Here is an 11387-nt window from a genome sequence, read left to right as displayed (position 1 = left end):
AAAAACATAAGGGGTTAATGTCCTGCCTCTGCCCCCTCCTCCCCTTAACAGTAATAGAATAAGGAGATCCACAAATATCCTTCATCCTTCTCAATTGAGCTCTCACTAATTTGCTGTGTGACCTTGAGTAAGATACTTCCCCACTCTGTATCCTAGGGTGGGGGCTGGAATCTCAATCCCAGAGAACAGATGCTAAAACCCACTCTCAGTAGGGAGAAGTGGATTGGGAGGAATTGAAGATGCCATGTTAGTATCAGAGGGAGCCACTGGGTTGGTTGGTTTTAACTATTTTTCTTTGTTACAACCAAATGCTCAATGAGAGGAGATATATAAGAAATGCCTGTTCCATAAAAATCAAAGGAATTGGGGCATCTAAGCAACAGTGAATAGAGCACTGGCCCTGGAGTCAGAAGGACCTGAGTTCAAATCCAGCCTCAGACACTTGACACACTTCCTAGCTGTGTGACCTTGGGCAAGTCACTTAACCCCAATTGCCCTACCTTCCCCCCTCCAAAAAAAAAAATCAAAGAATCAATAAAACTTTAATTAAATAAGGAGGTCAGGTTAAATAATTTCAAAGATTCCTTTCATTCCATTATTCTAAGATACCTAGGTCCATTTCCCACGATCACCATCTCACATCACTCCCCTACATATTGTTATCATGCCCACTTTATCAGGGGTTCCCATAACAAGATGGATAAAGGGTAAATATGGGGCAGATGATAGTATCCACACACAGGAGCTTTCAGGCATCTGCACCTTTTGTCAGGGCAGGAAATGATCAACTATCTGAGCCAGAAAAGACAAGATGATCGCTGGTGGTGACTGCCCAACAACCTCAGATCAGAGACAAGTCTAAGATTCAGTTCCCAAGTGTCTAGCTTCCCAGTCTTTTTCCAAAGGGAAGAAGGTGGAGAGTGACTCTGACTTGGGTCAAGTTCCCCATTCCCCCAAGAAGTCTTCTGCCATTTCATGGATTAGGAGGCTGGGGAAACAAGGGATGAGAAGCCTTGTAATGGGTGTGACTAGTATGAACTTGGCCCCAGGCTTGGAGGGATGGACTGTGGCTAAGAGTAAGGGTGGAAGGGGATGATGCTAAGAAAATTAGCTTAGAAATTTCTATGGTTTCTTGAATTCTCCCCATAATGCCATATTGGAGGAGGGCCATGAGGGAGGGAAGGGGAAGATGCCTTATGCATTTTAGATGACTTGGCATAACTGAATACCATTTGTAACAATGGGAGTTGATTGTTTCTTGACCATTCATTCTCTCCCACCCCTCTCTAGAGCACCATGCCACCACCACTCCCCTTGTCACCTGCCCACCCCCCCAAGATGAAGACTCATAGAATGTTACAGCTAAAAGGAACCTTTGAGATATGTGGTAAAGAAGGAAAGTCACCCAAAGCCCCAAGACAATAAGGGAGAAAACCCCAGAGAGCTATTCCCCAACCAGTCCACTTGAGGACACTGGTTCCCCCTTGTGGTTATCTTTTGCATTACTCTTTGTCCAAACCCAGTTTGGATCCCAAGGCCCTGGGGGACAGGACTTGGGGGATGGGGAGGAGAAACCTGTGGCCTCAAGACCACAGGTTCCCCACCACTGAATTTATTGCTAGTCCCATAAATTAAGTTTTCCTGTCTTCAGCTCCTTGACTCCCCCTGTACACCATCTATCTCTGCATGAGGTAGTCACCCATGCTGTGATAGGAACAAAAAACCCAGAAAGTATCCAAATTTCAAAGTTGGAAAAGACCTCAAAACCCATTCTGTGCAAACCAGATGTGAAAAAAGGAAACTCTCTACAACATACTTGAGAAATGGTGATCTGGCTTTTGCTTAAAGACTCCAGGGAGGATGAGCCCACTTTTTCCTGGGCCAGACCATTGCATTTTTGGATCATATAATATTTGGAAAGTTTTTCTTTGCCTTAAACCTAAAGTTACCTCTGCAAGTTCCATCCCTTGCTTCTGCTTCTGCCCTGGGTCAAAGCTGAAGTCTCATTCCTCTTCAATATGACATCCCCTGAAAACTTGAAGACAGCTATCAATGTCCCCTTCACTTCTACCCCAAATCTTCTCTCCTCCAGGTTAAAGTCTCAGTTCCTTCACCCTATACTATTATGTGATATGAACCTAGACCATAGCACCTGGCATACATTAGGTATTTAATAAATATTATTGGTTGGCTAATTTATTGATGAACTCGAGACCCTTTGCCATCTTCATTACCCTCCTCTAAACATATCAATCTACCAATGTCCTTCCAAACACATGATATTTAGAAAGAAACATAATACAACCACATCAGGGGTTCTTCACCTTTTTCGTGTGTTGTGGACCTCTTTGGCAATCTGGTGAAACTTAGGGACCCCTTCTGAGGATGTTTTTAAATGAATAAAATAAAACACACAGGATTACAAAGAAAACCAATTATAATGAAAACAAAGATGATTGTTTTTTTTTTTTTCCTGAAGTTCATGGACTCCAGGTTAAGAACCCATATTTGACCAGAACAGAGACAAGCAAGTCTATTATCTCCCTAGCCTGGACACTGTAGGCCACCTAGCATCACATAATCTTTCTTGGCCACCATATCACCCTTGTGATATGCAGTAGTTTGCAGTCCACTAAAACCCCCAGATCATTTTCAAACTGTCATCTAGTCGAGTATAGACAGACACCTAAAGTTATGTGTCTAAGAGCTGGTGCCTTCCTTGTATTTTTGCATACCATAAATTTCTGGGCATCTTTCCCATTATCATTCTTTTTTTTTTCCTACACTGTCACTGAGCTCTGTGGTAAATAGTTTGGGCAGATATACGTAGGCAAGTTTCTCTCCTCCTTCCTTTTCAGTTTAAAACCCTTTTGATTAGATTTGAAATAATTCAGACACGTTCTTTTATTTTTAATTATTATTTCCAATTACATGTAAAAACAGTTTTTAACATTTTTGAAAACTTTGAGTTCCAAATGCTCTCCCTTCCTCCTTCCCCTTCCCCTTCATTGAGAAGGCAAGCAATCTGATATAGGTTACACATGTGCAGTCATGCAAAACATATTTCCATACTAGCCATGTAGTGAAAGAAAACACAAGGGGTGTCTAGGTGTGAATAGAGCACCAGCCCTGGAGTCAGGAGGACCTGAGTTCAAATCCAGCCTCAGACACTTACCACTTACTAGCCACGTGACTTTGGGCAAGTCACTTAACCCCAATTACCCCTCCAAAAAAGAAAAAAATTCGTTTTAGAAAAGTATGCTTCAATGTGCATTCAGACTATATCAGCTCTTTCTCTGGAAGTGGACATTTTTTCATCAAAAATTCTTTAGAACTGTCTTGGATCATTGTATTGCTGAGAATAACTAAGCCATTCACAGCTGATCATCACTCAATATTACTGTTACTACATACAATGTTCTCCTGGTTCTGCTCACTTCACTTTGCATTAATTCATATAAGTCTTTCCAGCTTTTTTCTGAAACCACTCTACTTGTCATTTCTTACAGCACAATTAGTATTCCATCACGATCATACACCACAACTTGTTCAGCCATTCCCCAATTGATGGACATCCCCTCAATTTCCAATTTTTTGCCACCACAAAAAAACTACTATAAATATTTTCATAAGTAAAGGTCCTTTTCCTTTTTTTAATCTCTTTCGCACACAGACCTAGTGGTGGTATTTTTATAACCTTTTGGGCATAGTGCCAATTACTTTCCAGAACGGTTGAATCAATTCACAGATCTACCAATAATCCTTCAACATTCCAATTTTCCCAAATCTTCTCCAACATTTGTCATTTTTCTTTTCTGTCATATTAGCCAATCTGATAGAGGTATGTGTGTGTGGGGGGGGTACCTCAGAGTTGCTTTAATTTGCATTTTTCTAATCAATAGTGATTTAGAGCATTTTTCCACATGATTATAGATCTTTGATTTTTTTTATCTGAAAACTGCCTGTTTACATCATTTGATAATTTATCAATTAGGGAATGACTTCTATTTTTATAGATTTGGCTCAGTTCTCTATATATTTGAAAAATGAGGCCTTTATCAGAGAAACTTCTTGTAATTTTTTCAGTTATAATTACTGTATATTTCCCTCCATCCTATGTTTCACATTTTCCTTTTCTCTATTACCCTGTCCCTCCTCAAAATTGTTTTGCTTCTGAACACTGCCTCGTCCAATCTATCAGCCCCCTCCCTTCTCTTATCCCCCTCTTCCCCTACTTCCCTATAAGATTACACAGATTTTTATACCTGAGCATATATGCTATTCCCTTTTTGAACTAATTCCAAAAAGAATAATGTTCAAACATTTCCCACCACCCTTACACCTTTCCCTCCACTGTAAAAGCTCTTTCATGCCTTTTTATGTGAGATAATTTATCCCATTCTACCTCTACCTTCCCCCTTCTCCCAATACATCCCTCTTTCTGACCCCTTAATTTTATTTTTTAGATATCATCCCATCAAAGTTAACTCACACCAATGTTCTCTGTTTATGTATACTCCTTCTAACTGTCCTAATAATAATAAAATTCGTAGGAGTTACAAATATCTTCCCCGTAGGGATGTAAAAGTTTCACTTTATTAAAGCCCTTATATTTTCTCTTTATCTTTTTATGCCTCTCTTGAGTCTTGTATTTGGAAGTTAAATTTTCTATTCAGCCCTGGTCTTTTCATCAGGAATGTGCCAAAGTCATCTACTGCATTAAATATTCACTTTCTCCTGAAGTATTATACTTTCTTTTGCTGGGTAGGTGATTCTTGTTTGTAATCCTAGCTCCTTTCTCTTTTGGAATATTCTAAGCCCTCTGATATTTTATTGCAGAAGCTGCTAAATCTTGTGTTATTCTGACTCTGGCTCCACAATATTTGAATTGTTTCTTTCTGACTGCTTGCAAGTTTCTCCTTGCCCTGGGGGCTTTGAAATTTGGTTATATTCCTGGGAATTTTTACTTTGGGATCTCTTTCAGGAGGTTATCAGAGGATGCCCTCGATTTTTATTTTATCCTCTAGATAATTTCTTGAAATATGATGTCTAGGCTCCTTATTTGATCATGGCTTTCAAGTAGTCCAATAATTCTTAAACGACCAATCCTTGATCAATTTTCCAGACCAGTTGTTTTTCCAGTGAGATATTCACATTGTCTTCTATTTTTTTCATTCTTTTGATTTTATTATTTCTTAGAGTCATTAACTTCCACTTGCTCAATTCTAATTTTTAAGGAAATATTGTCTTCAGCGAGCATTTGTACCTCCTTTTCCATCTGGTCAATTCTACCTTTTAAGGAGTTCTTTTCTTCAATGGATTTTTGTACATCTTTTTTCTATTTGGTCAATTCTGCTTTTTAAGCAGTTCTCTTCTGGGTGGCTAGGTGGTGCAGTGAATAGAGCACAGGACCTGAGTTCAAATCCAGCCTCAGACATTTAACACTTACTAGCCTTGTGACTTTGGGCAAGTCACTTAACCCCAATTGACCCTCCAAAAAAAAAGTTCTCTTAAGCAAATTTTTTTTATCATGTGGTCTATTGTTTTTTTTAAGATGTTATTTTCTTCAGTATTTTTTTGAGCCTCCTTTACCAAGATGTTGACTCGTTTTTCATGATTTTCTTGCATTACTCTCATTTCTCTTAAATTTTCTCTCTACCTCTCTTATTAGATTTTTTTTTTTTAAAGCAATTGGGGTTAAGTAACTTCCTCAAGGTTACACGGCCAGTTATTTTGTGTGGGTGCCAAGTATCTGTGGTCTGAACCGATCCTAGGTCTCCCGACGCCGGGCCGGCACTCTTACTCACTGCGCCACCTGGCCACCCCTCTCATTAGATTTTAAAAATCTTTTTGAGCTCTTCTAGGAATTCGTTTTTTGGGGGTCTGAGACCAATTCACATTTTTCTTTGAGCCTTTGGATATAGCTGTTTTAACTTTGTTGTCTTCTGAGTTTGTGTTTTGATCTTCTCTTGCCCCCTAGTAACTTACTGTGATGAGGTTATTTTCTTGTTGTTCATTTTCCAGCCTATTTCTTAACTTTTAACTTCAAATTAAAATTAGACTCTGTTCCTGGGGCAGAAGGGGCACTGTCCCAAGCTTTAGGGGTTTTTTGTGCTGCTGTTTTCAGAGCTAGTTCTGGGGATCTTTAAGTTTTCAGTTCTTCCAAGGTAATATGATCCAAGGAGAGGTGTGGTCACTGTTCTCCTAGTCTGCACTCTTATCTGTGAGCCACCACAAGCATTCTTTTCCGCCCTAGAACTGTAACCAGTGTCTCCACTCCCCTGCTGCTACACAATCGAGTGCAATAGCATTCCTTCTCCCCTTGGAATTGTAACTTGGAACTGAGTATAGGCAACATACAACAGAGTAGAGGCGGCTAGGTGGTACAGTGAATAGAGCACCGGCCCTGAAGTCAGGAGGATCCAAGTTCAAATCTGGCCTCAGAAACTTAACACTTACTAGCTGTGTGATCTTAGGCAAGTCACTTAACCCCAATTACCCAGCCTTCCCCCCTCCAAAAAGCAAAGCAAACACATTACACACACACACACACACACACAACAGAGTCCTGCTCCCAATGCCAGCAAAAGGTCCCATTATCTGGTTCAGACCAATCTGGTTCAATTCAACCTCTTTACTCTCTGTAAACTGAGAGCTCCAGAAGCTGCTGCCAATTCAGTTGCCCCCAAAACCTATTGCTGGCTTGCTGGGATGCAGCCTGCACTGGACTATGCTCCTCTCTCTCCCCAGTGAAACAGACTTTTCCTAATGACCTTCTAAGCTTTCTTGGGCTGGAAAGTTGTTTTACCCCAGAATTCATTTTGAGGAATTATTTTAAAGTTGTTTGGAGGGAAATTTGGGAGAGCTCAGACAAGTCCTTGCCTTTACTGTACCATCTTGGCTCTGCCCCTTGCAGATACTTTCTTACCAGCCCTGGTTAGGTGAACTCCATCTCTGGCCAGGAACCTGTATTTTAAACTACTGTCCATAAAATCCCAAAACCTATTTTTAGACACTATTGTCTTTAGCAACTGTTCAACTGCCAAATCTATCTTTTTCTTCTGAAGTCTTTGCCTTTAATTGGTAGCAAGGATGAAAATGCCACCTATGTTCCTAAGATTTTCAATTTCTTTCCCCGAACTACAAAAACTTTAATAATGCTTTCCAGATTCCTTTAACAGTATTATTTGGTGGCAGCTGGGTAGCAAAGTGGATAGAAAGACTTGAGTTCAAATTCTGCCTAAGAAATTTAGCTGTGTGACTGTGCAAGTCATTTAACCTCTATTTGCCTCAGTTTTCTCATCTGTAAAATGGGGATAATAATAGCACCAGGGTAAGGATCAAATGAAATAATAATCATAAAGCACTAGCATAGTGCCTGACACATAGTAAGCACTATATAAGTGTTAGCTGCTATTATTGTTTTTGTTGTTGTTGTTGTTATGGTTACCCATGTGAGTTACCAAAAGTGGGTAGTAATTATCTGGTCGGACACATCTTATGAAAGTTCTCTGTACTGCCTTGAGTATATGCCTCAGGAAAATGGCAAACCTCTCTGTTGGCATTATCAGTTTAATAAACAGCAACCTCAATCAGTCCCTCTTAGTGGAGAGACACCAATCGGCACTACTCACCTCTTTTTCCTCTGACCCTTACTGGATAATCTCATCATCCACAATATCATTCCTAGGAATGGCAGGTAGCTAAAGAGTCTCAAGACTGTTCCATGGTCCTTCTTCTTCCCTTTCTCCTCTATGTTGCCCTTTTTTTCTTCTTCCACTTCCTGACATAGGTCAGAATTCCCTTCTAACTGTTCAGATCCTTTTTATGTGCTTTCACATTGAAGGTCTTCTGAATTGCTGAATTGTTTTAAACACTTTATCCTCCCTGGCATCCTTCAGAGAGAAGAAACTTTCAGAGTCCCTATACCTTCTCATCTAGGAGGATACCAGCCTGTACTTTTAGCATAGATAGCAATCATTTGGCTTGGGGGGGAGGGTAGGGAATATATACAACACAGGACAAAATCCTCCCCTGCTCTCCACAGTTGCTAGAACTAAAATTCTCAGCCTTTTGAAATTCTTGTTAGTAGTTCCCCTGGAGACCTACTTGTGGCAAACTTGTGCGGGTTTTCAGTTCCTAGCCAGTTAGCCCTTAACTTACTTAGCCTTTATCTTGCTTTAACAACTTATTTTTACTAACTTGTCTATCTTAGTTTATCTTACAAACTTCCTTCTTAAGGAGCTCACATTCCATGCTTTTGTATATAAACAAGTTGGCAAAACACAGTTAGGTTCTCAGGCCAATCCAGTAATGTCTTTTTTTTTTTCCTTTTTGGAGGGGGAAAGGCAGGGCATTTGGGGTTAAGTGACTTTCCTGAGGTCACACAGCTAGTAAGTGTTAAGTGTCTGAGGCCGAATTTGAACTTGGATCCTCCTCACTTCAGGGCTGGTACTCTACTCGCTGCACCACCTAGCCATCCCCAGGAATTGTCTTTTAAACTCTTTATGTACATGATCAAAAAACACTACAACTCCATTTCTTCAGAGTTAAGGTTTGCAAAGCACTTTCTCCCCAATACCCAAGCAAGGTAGACAGCATGAGGGGCAGATAGATGGCACATTAGATAGAGTCTGGGCCTGAGTCACCTTCCTGAATTTAAATCTGGCCTCAGACATTTACCAGCTGTGACCCTGGGCAAGTCACTCAACCCAGTTTACCTCAGTTTACTCATTTGTAAAATGAGATATGAGAAGGAAATGCCAAACCACTCCAATATCTTTGCCAAGAAAATCCCAAATGGGGTCACAATCGGTTGGACACGACTGAAATGACTCAACAAAAGGCCCTTAATAAGTGCTTTTCATTCATTCATTCTATACATGATGCCATACTGCCTCTCAAAGAACCTGACCACCATTTTTGACATTATTGCTCCCATTCTTAAAAATCATAGCATTTAAAAAATAAATCCTAGATTTAATTATGTGAATGTTATATTCCCCTCATTAGAATGTAAACTGGAACTGTCTCATTTTTTATTTGTATTCCAGTGTCTAGCATAGCGCCAAATAGATGTTTAATAAATGACTTTTCCTTTCCTGACTCCCAGGGCACAATCTTTTCCATCAAAATATTTCTTCATTACTATAATCAATTAAATAATTTTTAAAATGTCTACTTTGCTAGTTTCCTCAACAGAAAATAAGAGTGTTGGACTAAATCATTCTCAGAGGATAATCTTATGCCTACACAATACCCAGTAGCCTAGGATTTATTCAAATTCCTACTACATCTTTTATCTCATTCTTGGACTGCACTCCTGTGCATTCCCTTCCAAGTGAATGATCTTGGCAATATGGAAGCAAATAAAGAAAAGTCAGAAAGGAAAAGAATTAGGAAGTAAGGTTCTAGCAAAACCAACGTTCAAGATTCCTGAATTTCAGTGCTTTTTAATCAGAAACTGTCTACCCAACCAGTTAGCTCATTAATAATGCATGTCATAGGTAATAGGAAAGAAACGTGCATTTATTAAGTGCCTACTTTGTGCCAGGAATCATTCTAAGTACTTTACAAATATATGAACCAAATGATAAACAGGCAGATTTCAGAAAAACCTGGAAAGACTTGTACAAACTGATGCAAAGTGAAATGACCAGAACCCAGAAAACATAGCAGCACTGTGTCATGATCAACTATGAATAACTCAGCTCTTCTCAGCAACACAATGATCTGAGACAGGCACAAAGGACTCGTGGACTGATGGACTCTGAATGCAAATCAAATTTTTTTCACTTAAATTTATTCTTTCTCATGTTTTTCCCCCTTTTGATCTATTTCTTCTTTCACAACTGTGACTAAAATGGAAATATTTTTACATAATAGAACATGAATAAACTACCTGTGTTTCCCCGATAATAAGACACTGTCTTATTTTTTTTTTTGGAAAGAAAAACACCAGAGGGCTTATGGTCAGGGGAGGGCTTATGTTGTCCTGCCTCAGCTCTCCTCTGTGGCACTGCTCTCAATGGCGCCAGCAAGCAAATCACTGGGGAAGAACAGGATGACGTGCTCACTGCTGCAGCTCTGATTGGATGCAGCTCGGAGGGCAGCATGCGTTTCACGGGGCGGGGGGAGGACGGTGCATACAGAGGGTACCGTAATGTAGCGTGTAGCGCAGGGGATCACCTTCACCACAGTAGCAATCTCAATAGGGCTTATTTTCGGGGGAGGGCTTATTTTAGAGGAATCTTACACAGTAAGGGGAGGGCTTATTTTCGGGATAGGTCTTATCGGGGAAACACGGTATATCAAACTACCTACCATTCTCAGAAGAGGGGTGGGGAGAGAGAGAAAAAAAAACTTAGAACTCAAAATCTTGTAAAAATGAATGCTAAAAATTTTCTTGACATGTAACTGAGGAAAAAAATACTATTCAAAGTAAAAAAAATACAAACCTAACTCAGATATTTGAACCTCACAACAACCTTGGGAGGTGTCATTATTATCCCCATTTTACAGCTGAGGAAGCTGAGGTAGGCAGAGGTTAAGTGACTTCCCCAGGGTCACTCAGCTAGTTAAGTGTCTGAGGTCTCATTTGAACTCAGCTCTTCCAAACTCTAGACCTAGTACTCTATCAACTATACTCTAAGGGAGTTTGGGAGAAGACTATTAATGGCTCAGCCCAAATCTGTCTTCATTATGGAAGAAACAATTCTGAGTACACCTTCTCACCATTTTTCAATCTCTAACTTTTTCCACCTTTGAACAAGCTGGCCCTTTACCTCTAATTGTCTTCTCCTGTATCTGTGAGGGCCTGTAGGGCCTGACCTTTTTGATCCCTAAATCCTTATCATCCAACAAGTGCCCTGCAAATAGTAAATCTTAATTAAATAAACGTTTGTTGAACTGAAATAAATTGAATCACCTCTCTCCCTCTTAAATCCTTCTCTTCGTTCAAGGCCCAGCTTCAATTTATGACTTCCATAAAATTTTCCTTGATCACCCAAATTGTAATTTCTCCCTTCTAGGCTTTCTCTTATTACCCTGTTTAGAACTCTGCTGTGTATTCGTCATGTTAAAACTTTAATCATAGCTATTTTAGATTTTTATTTTCTATTTGCACTATAGCTATTTTTATATTTGCATAATGTCTCTACAAGACTGAGGAGGGGAGCAGGGTCGGTGCCTTATCTATCTTGGTATCCCCAGGCCTAGTACAATGCTTTGCACGTATTATAAACATTTGCAGAACTGGATTCAGAGGGCACATGATATTCTCAGACAAGTGACACTGACTGCATTAAGGTCTATAACTTGAGGTGCAGACACAAGGAGCTCTGGAGCCCCTGTTTGGAATCCCCGCTGTGTAACTCTGGGAGAGTCAC

Source organism: Petaurus breviceps, unplaced genomic scaffold (genome assembly GCF_028583685.1).
Source record: "Petaurus breviceps papuanus isolate PSGF00001 unplaced genomic scaffold, PetGlider_PUasm1.0 90630, whole genome shotgun sequence".
Lineage (NCBI taxonomy): Eukaryota > Metazoa > Chordata > Mammalia > Diprotodontia > Petauridae > Petaurus > Petaurus breviceps.
Note: the sequence above shows the minus strand (reverse complement) of the source record.